This window comes from Arvicola amphibius, chromosome 13, assembly GCF_903992535.2.
Source record: "Arvicola amphibius chromosome 13, mArvAmp1.2, whole genome shotgun sequence".
Lineage (NCBI taxonomy): Eukaryota > Metazoa > Chordata > Mammalia > Rodentia > Cricetidae > Arvicola > Arvicola amphibius.
The window spans coordinates 8130522-8151330 of record NC_052059.1 but is presented as its reverse complement, the minus strand read 5'-3'; the positions used below and the strand labels follow the sequence as shown (position 1 = coordinate 8151330).

Sequence of the window (20809 nt, the reverse complement as noted above, 5' to 3'; positions counted from 1 at the left end):
TAGATAGACATTCTATCTATGCCAAAACTTCAAACAGCTAAAACAACACTTTACCCACTAAAGTAGACAGTTTTTCGAATGGTTCGGTGATTCTGGAAGAGCTCACATTTAAATCAGGAACAACATCGATTTGAGTTAGAATGCAAAATTAACTGGCAACGTGAAACGAGGTGAGAGTTTTAACTCTCTGGGTCCCTAATATCCTCCTTGCTAAGAAAGACAGTCCTGCAGATGTCTCCCGCAGCATTCCATTTTGAGAAGGCATTATTTATGCAAACTGTCTCTCAAGCACTTGTATATAAAAAGACAGGCTGCCGTCGTTGGACCGCTGCTGATAAGAGGTTGTAGCTTCCTAGCTTTAGAATGGGGAAACACTGCTTTTGCATCCATGAAGGTAAGGCTTGATACCTAGGTGTGCAGAAGCGTTTCTTAGGATTTCGACAAAGTGGAGGAGTGACAGCTTGTGAGAACCTAAGCTGGGCCCTCTCTTGTTTTATTTCTAGCAAAATAAGAATCTTTGTGACAAAACCATCAATCAAGGGATGCTAGAGTTTTCTCTCTCTCCAGCTTCCTGTGGAGCTCTTTAAAAAATATTCTCAGGCTCCTTCGGTAAAGCTGCTCATGTTTCATAGAGGGAAGTGGGATGTGCTGTGAATGTTTCTCCTGCATCACTTCTGAAATAAAACGAAAACTCTGCAGTACCAAGACAATCCATCTCCCTGCAGTGACATTGATTTACCGACTTAACAAATATTCTCATCACGAGGTCTGTATGTCAGCTCTTCATTTCTGGTAGAAGGTGGACGTGAAAATGTTTGGGTTTAACTACTACCTTCCAGTTCTTTCCCTGTGGCCTTTGTGAGCCGTTCTGGGGCCTTTAGAAAAATTAGAAATCGCGCCCTCTGGTGGCTGTTTCATAAGCATTTGGCATTCACCGGATTTCAACCCCCAGTCTGCCAAATGTCCCTATGCAAGAACACTTTTATTTTGCCATTTTACAACTATTGTTCAAAATAATAGGTTTCATTATGACATTTTCATGTATCTATCACTTTGTTTTTCTCATATTCACCTTTTAAATGCCTTCCCTCTTTATCTGTTCTCAATTTGATATAGATAAACCTCATTTCTTGGTCTTTTCTCCTCAGTTTACGTAAATCAAATACAGCATATTCTAAAAAAAACTTAAAAAGAATTAATAGTTTTAAATTTTAAACAGGAAATATAATATCCATATTATGATGACAAGTGTGTCCAGAGGGAATATATATATTATTACCTGAGGTCAACTCTACAATTAGTTTTTCAGTTTTTTCTTTGTTTTAAAATTTTTTATCAATTTTATTGAGTTACACATTTTCCTTTGCTACCCTTCCTTTTCTCCCATTCTGTTTTATTATTTTTGTGTATCTGAGTGTTAGCTCGACCATATAAATGTAGTGTGTGACTGATGCCCGCAGAAGTTAGAAGAGGTCCCAGTGAGCCTGCCATGCGGGTCCTGAGATTAGAGACCAGTTCTCCAAGTGCTCTTCACTTCTGAGTCATCCCTCCAGGCCTCAGACTTTAATTTTGGTTTGTGGTATGCTAGTTAAAATCGTTGGGCCAGGGATTTCTGATGTAAGAGAAATGATGCTTTAGGTCCCCTGTGCTATGTATTTTTGAGAGCCAGAGTACTTTTTTTGTATCCTTAAAATCCATCACCTAGGAATTTATCTATTTTCTCTCTTTCAAAGGCTGAAATAACACAGGACTCCAGTGGATACGCAGGCATGATTTTAAACCCAGCATTGTCTACCCATAGCCTAGGCAAACTGTTCACAGTGCTGTATCTGAATGTGGCTTGTATGGCAAGGATGGTAGGGCTGGATTAGGTGGGATAACATTGGTCAGTCACTGGAGCTGGATTTGTGGCTACCAGCTATTTTTTTCCCTATTCCAAGGTCAGCCCTGGTCAAATCTTGGTTAAACTGTTTACTTCTGTATTTCAAATTATTAGTATAATGTTTGTGTTCTAAGAATCCATTTTAAAGAAAGCTTTCATCCCATGAAATCCTCAGGGAACATTACAGAAAAGAGAATGAGAAGTATAGGCAAGTCAGAGAATCGGGCACGAGCTGCAAAGGACACTGAAGTCATGAACTCATAATTGTGATTCCCTGCACTGGGGCTTGTAGGATTTGCCTTGTCCATAATTACAACCCCCTCCATGTTTCTTTCATTCTCTTTAATCTGTTTAGTAATTAAGTTTGCCCTTTGACAATTTCACACAATAATGAATACTGAGCATTTTTACCGCTGTCTTCATTCATCTCTCTCCTATTCTGCCTGCTCTTCCTTCCTACAAATCTTTCCCACATTCATGTCTATCCATTTGTTTTACGAATCAGGGCCTTCGGTATGACCGTGGGTTTGGAACTATTTGTTGGAACGTCAACAGACCATGATCCGTTGTCCCAGAATCTATCAGCAGCCAGTGGTTCGGTCATAAAGAGTAGGGTTCTGTGTGCCTGTCTCCCTTCCATGACTGCATGACTGACTAAGTCAGTGTTGCCGTGGGTTCAGGAAGGTAATTATGATTATATGCTCATGGTTGGAACAGTTGTATTGGTGCTTGAGGAGTGTTTCACAGCTCCTCCCCTAATCACCTGACTCTTAGATACACCGTCTTCTCCTCCACAGTGTTCCCTGGATATTAGAGGTGGTGTTGGTAGCATAAATGTCTAAATGTGTGTTGTAGGGTTGGGGGCTGGACTCCTACTTATTTTCAGTGTCTGGCATTCGCTGCCATTCACTGAAAAGATGAACCTCTGTGATGAAAGTGGAGAGCGAGTTTATTATTTTGGTGTGTGTGTGTGTGTGTGTGTGTGTGAGAGAGAGAGAGAGAGAGAGAGAGAGAGAGAAACATAGGTATGTAAGAAGTCCCTTAGATGCTGTTTTATTTAAACAGCAGTGGTAAGTTCCCTCTTGAGTTTCTCACTCCCCAGGCATGGGTTGTTGTTAACTACAAAGACAGTGTCAGGTATGGTCTCCCTTCTATGGATTGGGCTTCAAATAAAATTATAAGGCTGTTGGTTATGCCCCTACCCAGCAGTTGTACCACTATTGCAAACGTGGGTACAACTTTTTTGGGCAGGTTGGGTTTTGTTACATAATTCTCACATGCGTAAAACCATTGCTAACACCTTTACTACTTTAATGCATATGGTATCTTCTGTCATCTGAAAGCAAGCCAACAGGGAGGAAGTTTCAGTTAAGCACCAGCTTCCTCTATACCCTACAACGAGGTATGTGGTGTTGTCAACAATATGGTCTGAGCCTGTAGTCATTGGCAATCAAGAGCACTGACAGGAGATGTCTGTTTCAGGAACCAAAAGAAGTCTTATTTTAGAAAATAAAATCATCTGATATGTATTTAAAGGAACATAGTTATTAGTAACAAACTATGGATTATTTTCCAAATAAAGCAACAGAGAGCCTCATTTTCATTTATTTGGAAAGAAGAAACTGACTTTAAGTTCCTTGTAAATGGAGTCATTAATATTTATTTGTGCCAACTTCAAAGTGATTTATAAACTGTTTATCAAGTTTTGATAACCAGTTCACATATCAATGATTTCAACAAATTCAAAATAAATTGTTAGAGAGTAGCAAATAATGCCACTTTCACGTTCCCAAAGCAATCTGTGAACTGAAGCACTTCTCCGTGTATTCTTCAATAAATAGGAATTTACTCTTAAAGGGATCCATAGAAGAGCTCTGATGTATTATGCTCTGTTGGAGGGATTTCAGCCTGAAATAAAAATAAATCCTTAATTTATTGACAAAACTGTAAACATTGCGCGCACACACACACACACACAAACATACACACTCTCCTACCAGCAACAGAAGCATGTTTAGAAAGGCTATTCTTTAAATCCTATAGTTTTTTTTCTTTAGATTATCTCAGAATTTAACTTAAAAATATAGAATCTGAGCCAGAAAGACTGGGATTAAAAGCACAGGCAGTTATGCGAAGCTGGATCATGCACGTGCCTGCACCATCTTTTAGTACAATTTCTCACGTGGTGGTGACCCCCAACCATAAAATTCAGTTGCTACTTCATAACTCTAATTTTGCTACTGTTATTAATCACAATGGAAATATTGGATATAGAGGATATCTGATATGCAATCCCTGTCAGAAGGTTGTTTGATCCCCAAACAGATAGCAATAAGTTGAAAAACACTTGTCTAGCAGTAGACTGAACAGTTCCTTGTTAATTTAGTTTGCTCTCAGGTTAAATGTGGCAATAACAGCCCCATATCTACAGCATCATGAAGCCTAAAATCCGCGCTCATGCTTAGCATCTGCTACAACGTGTTTAAGCCATGGAGAGTTTTTGTCAAGTTACCTGTGCAGTATAACTTGTGATTTGTCTGGTTGCATCCACATTACCTTAGAATCAGTATCTGATTCACTTTTGAATTACAAATCATTTCAAAATTGCAGTTAAGATTGATTGTGCAAAATCATGTAGCTTAATTAGCTGGCAAGAGAACAATTATCTCCTTCCTCCTATATACACTAAAATTTACCTAGGTCTGAAAAAGGACAGTAACATCTTATGCTCATAAGTATGTCAACCACACCCTTGTATAAAAATTGAATTGGTAACTTGGATTAATAGGAATATCTGCTCCTTTTCCTCTAGTATGTGGTACTCACTTTTCTATAATCTCATTGTCCATGAGGCTATGTAAGCTGGTGCAAAGAATAAAGAGCAAACTAGAAAACAGTTGATACCCACAATTACTTAAATAAAACGCAGATGCTTTAAATTAGGTATCTTTAAAGCAAACATGCACTTTTAATACCCATTTCAGTGTTTTCTCAGGGGCAGTTGATGTGGTGGAGGATGGTGGGTTTCTAAGTGGTGGGAGAGAAAAGGAAGATAAGCACATGTTTGGGGTGTAGCATATTCATTAACCGACTGTGGATTATTTTTCAAATGAAACAACTGAGATTCTCATTTATATTTATTTGAACCACAAAATCCATATAACCACCTCTCCTCAGAAGACTAAATACATGGGCATACAGAGGAGTAAAACATGACATGTAATGGAAGAATATTAAAGTTCCTTCTTAAAGGTCGAAAACTACAGGAGAAAGAGCTAAGGGTAAAACACAGATATCCTTATTTTTAAGATAACTCCTGGTGATTCCAAGATTTGGTTTATAGAGTTTTATTTGAGAGATTCAAACATGTCTTTAATTTTGTAGTTTATTTGGATATGTAGTGTGCCAGTTTGAACATGACACATAAGAATGTATGTAGTTCACACAGAGGGGAGCTCAGAATAAGAATAATTCTGGAGTTGCTTTATGTATCGCTAGAATTTATAAAATATTGACATGGGGCAGTTTGATGACACAATTGATAAAGGCAGTCAACTCTAAGCAAGACTCCTTGAGTTCCATGTGGGTCCCCATGACCCACATGTTCGAAGGAGAGAAATGGCTACTGAAAGTTGACTTCTGACGATCTTAAGTATGTAATGTCATGTATGTACTCTTCAAGAATGATGTAAAACATATAGGCTGCAAAGACACTGTTGACAAGAGGTTTCATATGCTGAACTTTGCTGTCACGGAGTAGAAGGTGGTGATCAGAAGTTCTGTATCAGCTACCTCACATCTATCAAATTCATTCATACTATTTGGAATATATATATATTTACCTTTGTTTACCTTTTGTTTGGCTTCTATGGCTGGTTGATACTGGGTCTGTGGCTTAAATGGGGCTTGAATTTTCTGTAAGATGGCATAGTACCTGGGCAGAAGAGAAACTAGACATGTAAATTAAATCAGTAACTGTTGTAGAGCAGAAGTCTAGTGTAGGAGAGAAACATTCCAAGTGGATTGAGCAGTAATGGAGAATTTCTTCTCCAATAAAGAGGAACAGAAAAGCTCCAGCTTACAGAAAGCTCACACAATACTGCTCACAGTTCCATAAAGAATATTTAGAAAGGGTTCAGCCACTGACATATGGGCAGTCCGTGATGCTGGGGAGTTTGGTCCTGCATTGAGCATGAGGCCATAATTAGTTTTTAGTTTCAATGGTAGGGTTATAGTATTCTTTTCTAATGCAGAGGAAGAATTTAAGGCACATCTAAGTGTAAAATCCTTTATTGATTTTCTGTTCAAGAAATGTTACAGCTTAGAGGAACTTCTAGAACAATGGCTCTCAACCTTCCAAATTTTTTGACTCTAATACAGTTTCTCATGTTGTGGTGATCGCCATCCATAAAATTATTTGTTGCTGCTTCATAACTGTAATTTTGCTACTACTATTCATGATAATGTAAACATCTGTGTTTTCTGGTGGTCTTAGGCAACCTCTGTGAAAAGGTCATCTGACCTCCAAAAGGACTGCAACCTGCAGGTTGAGAACTGCTGTTCTAGTATGTTTCCACCCTCTGGTGATGGGTTTTCGTCACATGCTTGACTGTACACATAATCCTCACCTAAGGAAGATTTCTCATTTGCACATGGATGTGTGAAGGCTGATGGGAATGGGTGTATCCAGTTTGATACTTCTGTTGATACTTTTTGAGATAAGGTCTTCTATAGCCCTGGATAGTCCTGAACTCAATATTTAGCCAAGGAAAACCCTGAACTTCTGCTCTTTCTATGCAGCACTTGGGGTTATGAGACAAATAGCTTAACATTAAGCTTTCATTTTGACCATTTGGTAACTTTCTAAAGGCTGAGATGATTGGCAGTGAAGACCAGTCAGTACTGAAGTTCCTCAGCTGTAAAATTTTAAATTCTTTAGAAAGACATTAGAAAATGAGCTTGAATAATTTTTGAATATATATTCCAGAAGAAATTGAAATTGTGTGATTAATTTTTGAATTAGTCTTTTTGAAGAACAATGTGACAAATTTCTTTAAAATCAGTAATGAGAGTCATGAGATTTTACTTTTGTCTGATTTCCTAAGAAAAGAAATATAATTAAGGTTCTTATGAATACTCTCAGGTCTGTATAGCTGTCAAAATCCAGAAAAGTAGTCTTCCATGTTTGTGAGGAGTAACAAAAGCTATGAAATTCTATGTATATGTTAACTGATGATACATTTGAATATAAAACTTGAAGACAAAAGGAAGTCATGACCACCTTCCTCTTCTAGTATTTGAGGGCCAATCTTCACTTCTCAGACACCATCTTCCTTGACACTGTGGTTCAATTTCATTTTAAATACAGCAGGGGAAATAATCACTTATATCCTTCCCAATTAATTTCAATATCATTTGTTTATTTTCATTAAATGATAGAGGGCTCTCTGAGATATCCAAGTACTATGATCCTTTGCTTTCGTTCAAAGACTTATTTATTGCTATCACTTTTGTGTGGATTGATTTGATCCGTGTTGTGATTAAATACCCGACAGAACACTAAAGGAAGCACTAATTTTGGCTCACTCTTTTGGAGGGGGCGAGATCATTTGGTCTCATATTACTGGACACAAAACTCATGTTATTGGTAGTGTGTGGCACAGGCAGATGTTTGTATCATGGAACATTGGGAAGGAAGAGAAGTCAGGAATTGGACAATAATATGATGGCAAGAATCTGTCCATAGTGACCGACACCCAAGTAGGCTCCAACTTCAGGAAACAACAACAACAAAAAAACATTTAAAAAGTGAGATACAAAAAGGCATACAGCTAGGATCAAGTTTTCAAATCAGGAGTATATGTGAGATATTTTATATTCCAACTATAACAGGTATGTGTTTGTTGTTCAAAATAGCATATTTAAAGCCTTTCAATGAAATCCATTGCCCACCCCTGTCCTCCCAGTTCATCCCTTAACCTCAGACCAGATCCAAATCCAGCTCCCACTTTCCCTCCAGACTTCATGTGCTCTCTCTCTCTCTCTCTCTCTCTCTCTCTCCATACACACACACACACACACATTCATGAAGCAATTCAGTAATAGGGGCTTATTAACTCTTAAATGATAACTGAGAAAATTGGCAATAGCCCATAACATTTGGGAGGTCTATTGAAACTTACTGATCAATTACTTGAAAAGCATTAACCAAACCTTGCACTGGCTGTTTGATTGGCTATTCTGTGGTGTTTAGAGAAACCATTTTCTCCCATGTGGTGTAACTCAGTTTAGACCCCTTTAATATATGTATACATTTATATTTTTGGAAGCATCAACAGTAGTAAGTTTCTATATTGCAATTTTTAAAGTTGTTTTTCAAAATTAGCTTACTAGCTAGTGAATTTCCAATAAGCAATTTTATACTTCTTTAGTTATGGATAACCAAGAATCCAGTCCTTCTCGCATCCCCACAAATTTTATCTATCTATCTATCTATCTATCTATATCTATCCATCTATCTTAGCTTTCTATCTTGTATGTGTGTAGGAGTAGATTAAGAGTGTATTGAGAGTAGTTGAGGGGCATCTTTGGGGTTTGATAACTTACACTGAGTAGTGTTGGCAACATGACAGATCTTCTAGAAACAAACTGTGCTGTCACTATCCCTGTGTCATTGTGGAGTAGTTTAAATTCACGTACAGTGGCTGTCATCTCTTCAGTTTCCCACTGTACAAAGTGAATGAATGTATACCTTTTGTTGTATCCCTGCCACCAACCTGTGCTGAAACTTCAAAGGTCTGTGTTAGTCGTCCAAAAATTCCGAAACAGTAAAAGTCAACAATGTTAATTTTTGGAGGAAGTTTTGAGAACTGATCTCCATTTTTTTAAAATCATACCTTAAATAATATATCACAGAGATGTGACTGAAACTCATCACCACATTGGTTACAATTGTAGTATGCCAAAAGGGAAATGAATTTATACATATAAAATAGAATTTCTATCATTTTCAAACAGAAAAAGAAGACATTCTGGAAAAAGGTTTTTATGTTCATAAACTTAGATGGTGGGGGACTAGTTTCTTATATAAGATATCACAAACAACAGTGTTAAGGTACAAAATGATTGAAAATACTAATTTTTAAAATTTTTTGTTCTCTGTGTAATGTTTCACTTTATGACCCACGTTACTTACTAAGGGTTCTTCTACATCACATAAAAGAAAAAGCCTCCTATGCTCTGGTCCATTGCTCTGGTTCCAGACCATGGTACCTGTCTGCATCATCGACTGATGTTTTAAATTGGCATTCTTGTGGCAGGGCACATGGTATGTTCTCTGTTGAAAGCTTCTATGTCAACTGAGAATGGGATAGAGTTACTAGAGGATGAAGAGAAGGCAAAGATTAAAATAAGAAAAATACTGAAGATGCATAATTTATAAATGTAAATAATACAGTCCACAAATACTGCTCATAATTTGCCAAATAGTCATAAAATGTGCTTAATAATAAAGATAAAACGTGGAAATAAATACAGCAGTGGAAGTAAAATTAGTAGAAAAGCCAACTTTGAAAACGCAATCCTAAAAGTATAATGGAATTATTAGAAACATTTTCTTTAAAGTCATCTTTTTTATATATCACATAATAGAAGTTAATGTTTACATGAATCTACTCATACACACTTATATAATTGTAATACAATTATTAAATCATTACAACTCCCCGTGAGAGAAAAAATTAGAAGAGATAAATAAGTATCCTCTAACAAAGGAGCCAGTGAGCTACATGGAAGAAGTTTAGCATCTTTACTCACTGGTGACCAGGCAATAATGAGATATTGTTTAACACTCTGTAGGATAGCTGTAATGGAGATTTAGAAGAAAGTGTTAGTGCAGCTGTGGAGAACCTGGAACACTGAAACGTTGCTGGAGGCGCTGTGAAATGAATGATGCACAACATTTGGACAACTGTTAGGTGCCTTCCTACAGGGTTAAATAGTTACTATATGACTCAGGAATTTCATACTGAATGGATGCATATGCAGTATGTATGCATATGCATACATCATAGAATGGTTAAATATATGTCCCACAAAATACACATTTATGATAACTGTATTTATCACAAAAGTTGAGAAAATAAAACTACCTATATGGTCATCAGGAGATAAATGGGTAAACACGATGTCTTTCATGCACATGTGGCTATTCTCCAGTGAGAAGGAAGATGCAGGAGACACACCGCTGTGCTGCAGGACACTGAACCGCTGAGGAGCAGGCAGTTGAGGATGTCAAAGAAGTTATGTGGATCAGAAACTCCAGCCTGTGTGTAACTGAGTCTCCAATGACGATTTTTTTTTTTTTTTTTTGGTTTTTCGAGACAGGGTTTCTCTGCAGCTTTTTTAGAGCCTGTCCTGGAACTAGCTCTTGTAGACCAGGCTGACCTCGAACTCAGATATCCGCCTGCCTCTGCCTCCCGAGTGCTGGGATTAAAGGCGTGCGCCACCACCACCCGGCTCCAATGACGATTTAAGAGGAAACAGACAAGATGCTTTTCATAGAAGTTGACAGTGAAACATTTTAATGATTAAGATAAAGCAAGGGCCTTTGTTGTTAGCTGGATGTTTCTGATTGGCTAGGTTTGAAGTTTTTGTGGGATAGGAATTCAATCAGTTCAGGTTGTTTGTTTACACAGGAACTGAGAAGGCTGGTCTTAGGCCAATGAGCCCCCCCCCCCCACCCCCAATTAACTACTATTTGAAGTAAGTTGGTCATCAAGGACCCTGCATTACCTGTTACTACGAACATGAAAAGCCAGAGGAGCCAGTCCACTGAGACAGAACAGCTTGGTGCTTCCTTGGGCCTGGGAGGTGGACAGGAGAATGGGAAATTACTGCTTACACAAAAAAAGATTTGAAGGAGTTAGAGGTGAAATCATAAAATGTGATAACGTAGTGTTGTACACTTGTAAATATAGTAATATTCACATTTCAAAGGTGAGGTTGATGGAACATAAATTACATCATGCAGAGCTTATAAAACCATTGACGCTCATAGTAAGTTATAAGAAAGTGACAGTCTGAATTTGAAATTAGATTCATAGAAATGGAAACCCACAGCAGCGCAGTGAAAAATTTCCATGTTGGGGTTTGTTCTTTTGTACTTTGTGTTGGCATGTGTCCTGGAAGCTATGTGAGCTCTTCTCATACATGGTGACATATTAAACATATTTTTAGAAGCATCCTGTTCTTAGTGATTTAAAGTCCCTTAGAGCAAGCATCTCACTGTATAGTGAAGGTTTTGTTTTTACATAAGCAATAAACCCGAAGACCTTGGAAAATGGCTTTTATTACTTCAAAAATGTAGGGGTGGGGTTTAGTGGGAGAATGCTTTCATTTATTGTAGCATCTAGTGAAACTCTGTCAGGCTGTTACAGAAGGATGCCCAGTAAGACATGGATGTCTACCCACTGGATAGTGTAGCTGCAGAGCCGGAACTCAGGAGCATCTGCTCTAAATGGAAGTAAGAATGCTCTCTCTAAAATATAAAAAGGAATCATGGCTAACACCTTTCAGTGACTATCCATTGACCTTACAGAAGAATCTAAACCTTTATGTTGGCTTTCAGAGCTCAGCCTGTTCTGGGCTCTTTTCCCCTCCTACCCTCATCAGAAGGACTCTGCTCTGCTCCAGTCATGCTGGAGTGCTGGAGACCCCTTTGACAAGTAGGCTTCTGCTCCCTTCACTGCTTATGATAGTGAATGAAGCAGGCCCTCCTCTGGTTGTCTGCCTTTAGCCTCTTTAACAGATGTTAATGCCGCTTCTCACTTTCGGTTTCATCCTTCCACTCAATGAATGTGGAAGCCTTTCTTATCTTTAGAAGAAAAGGGTGGGTAGCCCTCTAACTAATACTAATAACATGTTCATCTCCTTATGCCTTGCAGTTATTATTTATTTCTATTTTATGTTTAATTGTAGCTGCCTCGAGGATAGAGGCTCTTGCTCGTACTTAGTGCTCTATGCCTAGAGTCTAGGTGAATTTCTATAGGCCAAGTAAATAAATATGACATTTCTAATCTATTTCCTCAACAAGGGCAGGTCTTTCCAAATTCATCTTTGTCTCCACCTTATTCTTTCTTGTGTCTGTATGAAAACTCTGAACTCCGTGGCATAGTCTACAGTCCTCTGAGTGGTGGTGACATCACCCACTGTCATCTGCCTCCGCTGTGTGCTTTTCCCCCACCTGCTAAAATGCCCATGCTTCATCCAGGACTCCTTACTATCTCTGTACCACTTGATAATGTAACAGCTCAGAGAATTCATGTCATCTTTTTTCTTTCTTTCCAGTGCCTAGTAAAATGTTTGACAATATTTGTTGAACTGAAATGATCTCAAATTTGACTGTTAGAAGCATTTTGATTTAATGCACTAGCTGGATTTAATTACATTTGTTTACAGTTTCTCACCGAAACTTAAATTGCTAACATTACTGTCTCCCATGAGAGCACATCCAGAGAACAGTTATAGTTTGTGGTTATTGTAACGAATATACAAAGTATAACATTAAATGTTTACACAGATACCTTGGTGGTGTTGATATCATATGTGCATTTTGCATAAGCCGCGTCATATATCTCATCTATCAGCTTATGTTTTTGAAAATAAGGGCAAGATAAAATTAATGAGCAATAAAACAAATAATAATGGTCCATGTGATTTTTTTGTCAATAGTTCTAGGTGCAGGTTTGTATCAGTCTTCTACGTTCCACTCCTCAGCCCAGGAATGACAGAAATAGGCATTTAGCTCCCCATGCTATGGGCTACACAGATTTCCAGGCAGACAACATTTCCAGGGCTGGAGAAAGACTGAGTCTCTACGGTCAGCATAAGCACTTGTTAGATGCTGTGAGCTTATCCTCATGTACAGAATTCTTACAGAATTCTTAGAACTATGTTCTCAGGAGTTCGCTGATGTTTTTAGATGCTAGTAGCTAGTCTTTAAATCCATATAATCTTAATGCTTGAAAAAGCTGGGTTCAGTAGCCATCTTCACAAATCACAAAATGTTGTCCATGCAGGTTGTACATTAAAAACTCTGGTCAACATCTGTTAAAAAAAAAACTGTTAACTATGTTTACTTGAACCCTGAAACCTATTTTAACTGGGTACCTCATTTTATCCCAATTTAAAAAGTGCTCTTTTGAGGTATTTTGTGATTTTTATATTGAGAAAAGTTAATGGAATTTTAGTTGGGTTTCTAGGCATCACTTTCAAGTTCAGCATATTGGGAAAGAAACTTTTAAATTTACCATGGAGTATATCCTGGAAACTGACTTCCTAGGAACCTGTCCTATGCATTTATGTGAACTACATTTTTCCTAGGCAAAGCAATATGAAAACAGAAGACTTAACATGGGGATCTTTACAGATTGCCTGTTTTCCTGGAGCTAGACATGAGTGTAGAGGAGGCATGCTTCCCTCCCTGAAAGCCACTGTTCCACGTTCACAATCTCCATTCTCATTTGTATTTGATTAGTTTTTCATAGAGTGAAAGTTACGATATTCACAGTGTGTATTTGAAACATTTCTCAAATATCTTAAACAATAAGCATTAGCATGTGGTGTTGTATGGGGGATCAGCCTCCAGCTGCGCAGGGATTAAAAAGAATCCATGGAGTCAGTGTGTACTATTTTTTTTTTCTTTATCTGAGGGGATTAGAAGAAAGGACACACACTCTCTTGATGGTTTCCTTTTTCCTTCTGCATTCTGCATTCTGCATTCTGTGGTCTATATTCTCTTAACTTTATCAAAAATGTTCTTTCTTTCTTGATTTCCTTCACCTTCTAACTCTCTTGATATTCTCCTAACTTTCTCATTCTGAATGGTTTCCTTCTAACTCATTTAATTCCATCTGTCTTTACTCTTTCCTTTACAGCTTATCTACCCCAGCAAAGTCTTTAAAGCGATATAAAAGTTACATTGTGGTTATATTCTGTTTCTCAAGTGAATGGTGCAATGAGTACAATTCATAAAGAGCATGTTTTCCATATCCTATACATGATTAAACATTTTATGCATTACAGGTAAAAAACAAATTATCCCAAGAACCCACATACACTCATACCTAAGAAACTTGTTGTAGATTAACAATGTAGGCAAGCAAGCTGTTTTAATTCTTTTCCTGCCAGGCTGCATTTTTGTGGTTACAAAGGAAGGACCAATCACTTTCTTATCTTGAAAGCCAATCTCATGAGGAATCTTACGGGGACTACAAACCTAAATCTTTACATATGAAAAAGAATCAGGCAGCTCTACTTTAAATCTTTAGGGAACATACCCACTCAGCAACAGTTCATTTCAGGAGATTGAGGGCAAAAATGGGTATAAGGAATTAATCATCGCCTTTGGTCATCAATCCTAGCAAGAAAGACACATCAGCTAATGATAATTAGGCTGCTTTGCTCTTGACCTTAGAGTTCCTCACTCATCTACATGCATTTTCAGAACTTTAGATTGGCTTCTTGGGGGTTTCACCTCAAAGGTATTTGATAAAAACATCTTACTATAAGTTATTTTTCAAAACTTTCTTTCAGCTGTTATACATGCCCAACCCTGTGAAAACATCTCCCAACATTAAGATGAGCAGGATTTAAACTTGCTTGGCTACTGGGACTCATGTGTTCCATTTGTTGTCCTAAAGCACCGTCTATGTGGCTCCTCAATAGACACTCAGATGTTTTAGGTGTGTGACATGTCCTTGTTTTATTTTTATCATCAAAACTCTATTTAAACTAACATTAAATGAGGCAGTACTGCGTAGGAAGAAATCATCTTCATACTAATGCACAGGTAAAAATGACCAGTAGAATGGGGTGTTTCCTTGTGATAATTCACTATATTTCAGGTAGTGGGGATCTCCCCACACCCATTCACAGCATGCCAGATCGTGGAGGAAGATGGTAGCGGCAAATATATGAAGGCACACCAGATGCGAAAGACATGCTGGGGTCTGTCGGTACTCTCGGGGCCTTGTCTGTCCAAGATTCACCCATCAGGGATTTTTCCTCTATGTGGGCTGACATCTTGGAAGTCTACTTCCATCTGCTGCTCCTTTGACATGGCCACCAGAAAACATGAATTCTACGTTTAAGAAAGGCGAAAGCAACAAAGGAGGGAGGCAACAAGGGGGGGGAGAGAGAGAGAGAGAGAGAGAGAGAGAGAGAGAGAGAGAGAATGAATTATCTGTATCCTTATGTCTTCCCAAAATTTAATATTGTCAGTCTTTACAGTAATTTTATAGTAAGTTGTATGTAGTTATATTCAATTTTATAGAAAAGCATTGAGATAGATTTAATTTTATGTTTATTGACATTTTAATGTTATTGTTTTTTATTTGAAATTTTTATTTTGTTAAAATTATATGCCTGAGTACTGTATTTACTTTATTTCCATCCTCTTCTTCCTCTTCCAACTCCCCCCCCCCCATGTGCTCCACTCCCTCTCATCTTTAATTATTGTTTTACACATGTGTGCACACACACACACACACACTGTCACACACACAGGCCCATGTGCACACACAGGCATGCACCCTGTTAGTGTTGCCTATATGCATATATGTTTAGGGAAGACTACTGGGTTTGGATAAACTACCAGGCATCTTTTCTTGGAAGAATATTAGTCTTGCTCTTTTGCTGTCATTGAGTGCTGTAGCTCCACGTCTAGGGGTGGGACCCTGTGGAGTTTCCCCTATCCACACTAGCCTTGATAGCCTTTGTGCATTTATTTCCCTTACTAGCTTTGTTTTTGTCTACCTTTAAAACTTCCAAGCACGCTGAATGAAAAATAATTTTTCACTGAGTTGAAGTTATTCTTTCCATCTGCAGTGTCTTCCCCTGAGTCTCTTTCTTGCTCTGTCATTTTGTGTTCAATGAATGTTAGTTACATGGAAACTTCTGTCAATCATTAGATGTAAAAAATTAGAGACAGGAAAATCTAAAAAAATTGTCATTGTGTTAAACAGAAAGAAAACGGTTGCACATTAAGTGCTCAGTGGAAGGAGGCATTGAAATTTTTCCCTGCATTACCATGTGAGGCAGCTAAAGACATTCATGCGCTATATCCATTTGTATCAGCTGTGTTAAACAGGACGGACTGATAGCTGTTGCCAATTGAAAAACTCACACCAAAAATCATCAATGGAAATATTTCTTACATTACACTTTCAAATCTGTGAGTAGCATTCCTATTGGAAATGCACAAATTAAATGCATAAAAGGCATATCGAGAGCCTGGAGTTGAGAGATCACATACTGTTTAGTTTTGCAGGTGACGGATGGCAATGTTTAGACAGGCAGAAAGAATAAAAGTACAGAAACAGGAAAGGCCAGTGTCCCTCTGGAGACTCTCAGATGCACGCAACACAATTTAGCAGAAACTTGGGCTCTTTAAAGTGGAGTACTGGGGAATTCCAAGTTTGAACTCTAAATTCACATGAAATGCTTTGGTTCCTATCATTAGGAAGTGGGAGGAATGACCAAAGGCTTTGGATCAGAGAGGCAGTGTGATCAGAGCCTGCTTTAGGAAGATTAATCTTGGAACCCAGAGGGAAGGATTAGGGCAGGGCAGTTGCTGGGAGGAAAGGAAGCAGGGCTGCTCTTGCCTCTGAGAGGAGGCAGTGAGGGCTCACAGTTGAGTGGTGAAATTCCTGCACTGGAGCGGTGGGAGCCCAGGACACCTGCTAAGGGCACAGAGCCTTTGTTTCAGGGCTCTCTACCTCCAGTTGTTGCCATTTTTAAAACATTTTCATGCATGAGTCTCAGTTTTCAAAAAAAAAAAAGGGAAACACTGATTCGTAAAATTCTGACTTTGTCCATTCAGGATGTTTGCTCCTTTGGATAAGTTCCATGGGCACACTTTCGTGTATGGGAGTGTTGTTCTCTTCCCGTTTCCCTTAACTTCAATTCTCAGTTGTTTTTCTTGCTTCCCTGTGGTACTTTTTCATCTGTGATACATTGTGGTTTTGTGGTTGCACAGGCTGGTTGTCCCTTCTACTTTTGTGACAGAGTAGAGTAGTTTGTAGTGTGTCATTCTAACTTACAAGACTGTAAATGTCACAGAGCCCAAAGCATCACAAAATGTTTCTATCTGTAAGTCACAAGATGTTAGTTCATACACAGAGATGGGCAAGGAATGACTGCTCCAGAGTCCTAGAACTGGCCCAAGATATAGTAACTACCGTATACAGCTGAGTTCTCTATACACACTATAATCTCTACACACTACTGACACTGGAATCAATTAGTCTCTGCACACACAGACTCCCTTCAAGGGTCTTCGTTTAAATCTGAAGAAAAAAAATCCCTTCTTACCCAACTAGTGTCTAGGCTGCTTAGAGAACAGATATCAGAGACCAGGCAGGGAAAATTCCAGGTCCAGTTGTAGTTAATATTGCAGTTGGAGTCATGAGGTTTATAGAGTTAAATGTACCTACATGGGCATGGTCTTAAATTTTACAAAGTTCCCACAACTGTGTAAATACGTATGTTTATTTTACAAATATTATTAAATAATATTTAAAAATTAACTACTTAACGTCGATTGGTACATTTTCTCCTAAAACACGTCATTGCTAATGACTCTAATGGACTCTGTCAGCTGGTTCTGTATTTTCAAAACTAGATGCTCAGTATCCTGAGACTGTTGGAGTCTCCAGAATAGCCAGCCACTCAATCATACCCTATTTCTCATCCCTTCTAGCTTTCCAAGACAATGTCCAATCATTACAGTGTCTCTGAAATCCTCCCTCAATCTCTCTCCCCACTGCCATCGTCGTCTTCCATTCCAGGTGACTGGCTTGTATTTCTAATTCCAAAATAATGCTATCAAGTGGAAATGTCAAATACATTTTTCTCATTCTTCCTTTACTTTTGCTTTTCTTCCCCTTGTATGTACATATTTGTCTCTCTAGGCTACATTCCACGATGAGCCACCTCCGATTCATGTCAGGGACAATTTAAGTGTCTCTGGATGACCATAGATGAAAAGTAAACTCCAAGCTTACTTTGTTTCAGTGCCTCACTGGCTCTAATACTCTGGGAACACACTGAAAATCTTGTGTTGCTTTATTCTCATAAGTGGGTCAAATTATCTGAAATTGAATGTCTCCCATCAAATATAAAATTGTTTGAAGATACTTTTGTCTTAAATCAAAGCAGGCTGTTACTGTTTCATGGGTTCTCTGGAAGTCCTCCCAAAAGGCTTCTTGTGTTCTAAAAGAAAGCAGTCTGATAAAGCCATGAGGAACAAGTCAGTAAGTTCCACCTCTTCTTGTCCGTGCACCTGTTCCTCCCTCCAAAATCCTACCCTGCTAGGGTGTCTATACTTCCATGGTAATGAGCTGTGATATGGAAGGGGTAAGCTGAATAAACCCTGTCCTCCCCAAGTTGCTTTGGCTGTAGTATTTCATTACTATATTATTTGTTATATTAGTTACTATACTATTAGTTAAGTAACCCTAACTAAGACAAGTTGGTACCAGGGTAGTAGAGTATTGCTGTGACAGACCTGAATATGTGTTTTAGATTATGGTAGGACTTTGGAACTTTAGACTAGAAAAGCCATTCAGTGTTGAGAACTCAGTGGATTATTTTTTTCTTTGGTTGTTTGTTTCTAGACAGGGTTTCTCTACATAGTTACAGCTATCTTAGAATTCTCTCTATAGACCAGGCTGACCTTTAAACTCAAACATTTCCTTGTCTCTGACTCCCAAGCACTGTTTTTTAGAAGCCTTGAAGATAAGAATGTTAATAAGAAATAATAAGAAAATAAGAAGTATAGAAGATGGAGGGAGGCCTGGCTTGTGAAGTTTCAGAGGGAAGATTAAGGACTCTATCAGGGTCATTTGTTGTTAGGAGTTAAGATACTGCAGTTATGGTTAGCTGGGGCAGAAGAATCAGCTGTGATTAAAAAGATACCAAAACTCCTAAGTGAAACCTTTGCTTTGTTGGGATACTCGATGCTAATCAGCTAGAGCTAAGAAATTAGTGTTGATTAAGAAAGACGAGAATAGTTAAGGTGAAATTGTCTGGAAAGTGTTCTCTGAGAGTCAGAACACACAAACTTGGCAGAGAAAGCCAAGATCGTACCTTGAGCTGGCTGCCAAACTTGGTGTAAGAGTCACCCAAGTGGTTCTGGTTTTGAAGGTATAGAGGGTTTATGGTGAGCAGCTGAGACTTGGCACTGTATAACAAGGCTGGCGTCCCTGAAGAGAACCTAGGAGACTACTGGTGAAAATACAGCCCAGCTGTAACAGACAACCCAGAATTTGGTACATGGCGTTACCATAGGCTGACCATTAAGAAGAATAATAGCAGTGGAATGGACCCATCGCAGCCTAGAAGATAAGCAATATGTGCTGCACAGGGAAGAGTTGAAGTGAACCACGTCCTTTGGAGGAGTGCAGAAGACAGTGAGTGAGCTCAGGCATAAGGCATTGTGTTGCTTACACTAAGGGGAGTTCGGTTTGGTTTGATCTGATTGACTGTGCTTTGGTTCTTCCTGCTTGAAGTCTGAAAGAATTTAACTTAATTTTTATTTATTTTGGTGGAGAGGGTTGAAATAGGGTTTCTCTGTAATCCTAGTTGTCCTGGAACTCGCTCTGTAGACCAGGCTGGCCTCAAACTTAGAGAAGTGCATGTCTTTGCCTCCTAAGTGCTGGGATTAAAGCTGTGCACAATGCCTGACTTTAATTTTAATTTATACAGGAGCCCACAGTTTAAAGATTTCAAACTCTTAAAGAGATTTTGGAATTTGAAAAAATCTGGGTATTTTAAAAGGACTGAACTTTTAATTTGTTTCAATTTGTAAAGACTGTAGGATTTTTTTTTTTTTTTTTTTTTTTTTTTTTTTTTTTGGTTTTTCGAGGCAGGGTTTCTCTGTGGCTTTGGAGCCTGTCCTGGAACTAGCTCTTGTAGACCAGGCTGGTCTCGAACTCACAGAGATCCGCCTGCCTCTGCCTCCCGAGTGCTGGGATTAAAGGCGCGTGCCACCACCGCCCGGCTAAGACTGTAGGATTTTTAAGGTTATATACTCTTAATGTGATGTCTCAAGGATGGATGTGAAATGAAAGGCACTAGATGGGTTTATATCAACTTGACAAAAGCTATAATGATATGAGAGGAGGGAATCTCAATTTTTAAAAATGCCTCCATAAAAACCAAGCTGTAGGGCATTTTTAAATTAGTGATTGATAGGGGAGGGCTCAGCCCTTTGTGGTACCATCCTTGAACAAGTGGTCCTAGGTTCTGTAAGCAGGCTGAGCAAACTGTAGGAACCAGAACTCCTCTGAGGACTCTGCATAAGCTCCCGCCTCAGGTTCCTGCCCTGCTTGAGTTGCTACCCTGACTTGCTCAGTGATGTGTGCGCTAAATAAACCCTTTGCTCCCAAAGGTGCTTTGGTTATGGTGCTTCATCACAGCAATGAGGGCGCCAAGAAAAATGGCTTTTTGTTGTATTTGTTCATGTCCTTTCTTTTAAAAATGAAAATCACCTCTTGCTCAGTATTAGTTTTCTATTGCTGTAATTTGACACCATGACAAAGGCCACTTATGGACAGAGGAGTTTCTTTGGACTCATGCTTCCAGAGGGTTGAGCATCCATGTTGGTGGGGAAGTAGTAGGCATGGTGACGGGAATAGAAACTGAGATTTCAAATGCTGAACTGTAAGCAGGACGCAGAGAAAACAAACAGGGACTGGTATGAGGTTTTTGACACTGTATCCCCTGCCCCAATTATGTGCTTCTTCCAGCAAGACCACATCTCCTAGACCTCCGGAAACAGCACGACCCACTCAGAGTCGTGTTCAAAAGGCAAGAGACTATGGGAACATTGGGTTTTTGTGTGTTTGGTTTTTTTCTTTTTGACAC

At 38.7% G+C, this 20809-nt stretch overlaps 1 protein-coding gene across 1 annotated transcript in view; it reads left to right on the top strand.

Moving 5' to 3' along the window:
• Gpc5 (glypican 5) overlaps window positions 1–20809 on the top strand; it is a 522879-nt gene that overhangs the window by 189322 nt on the left and 312748 nt on the right. The window lies entirely within an intron of this gene.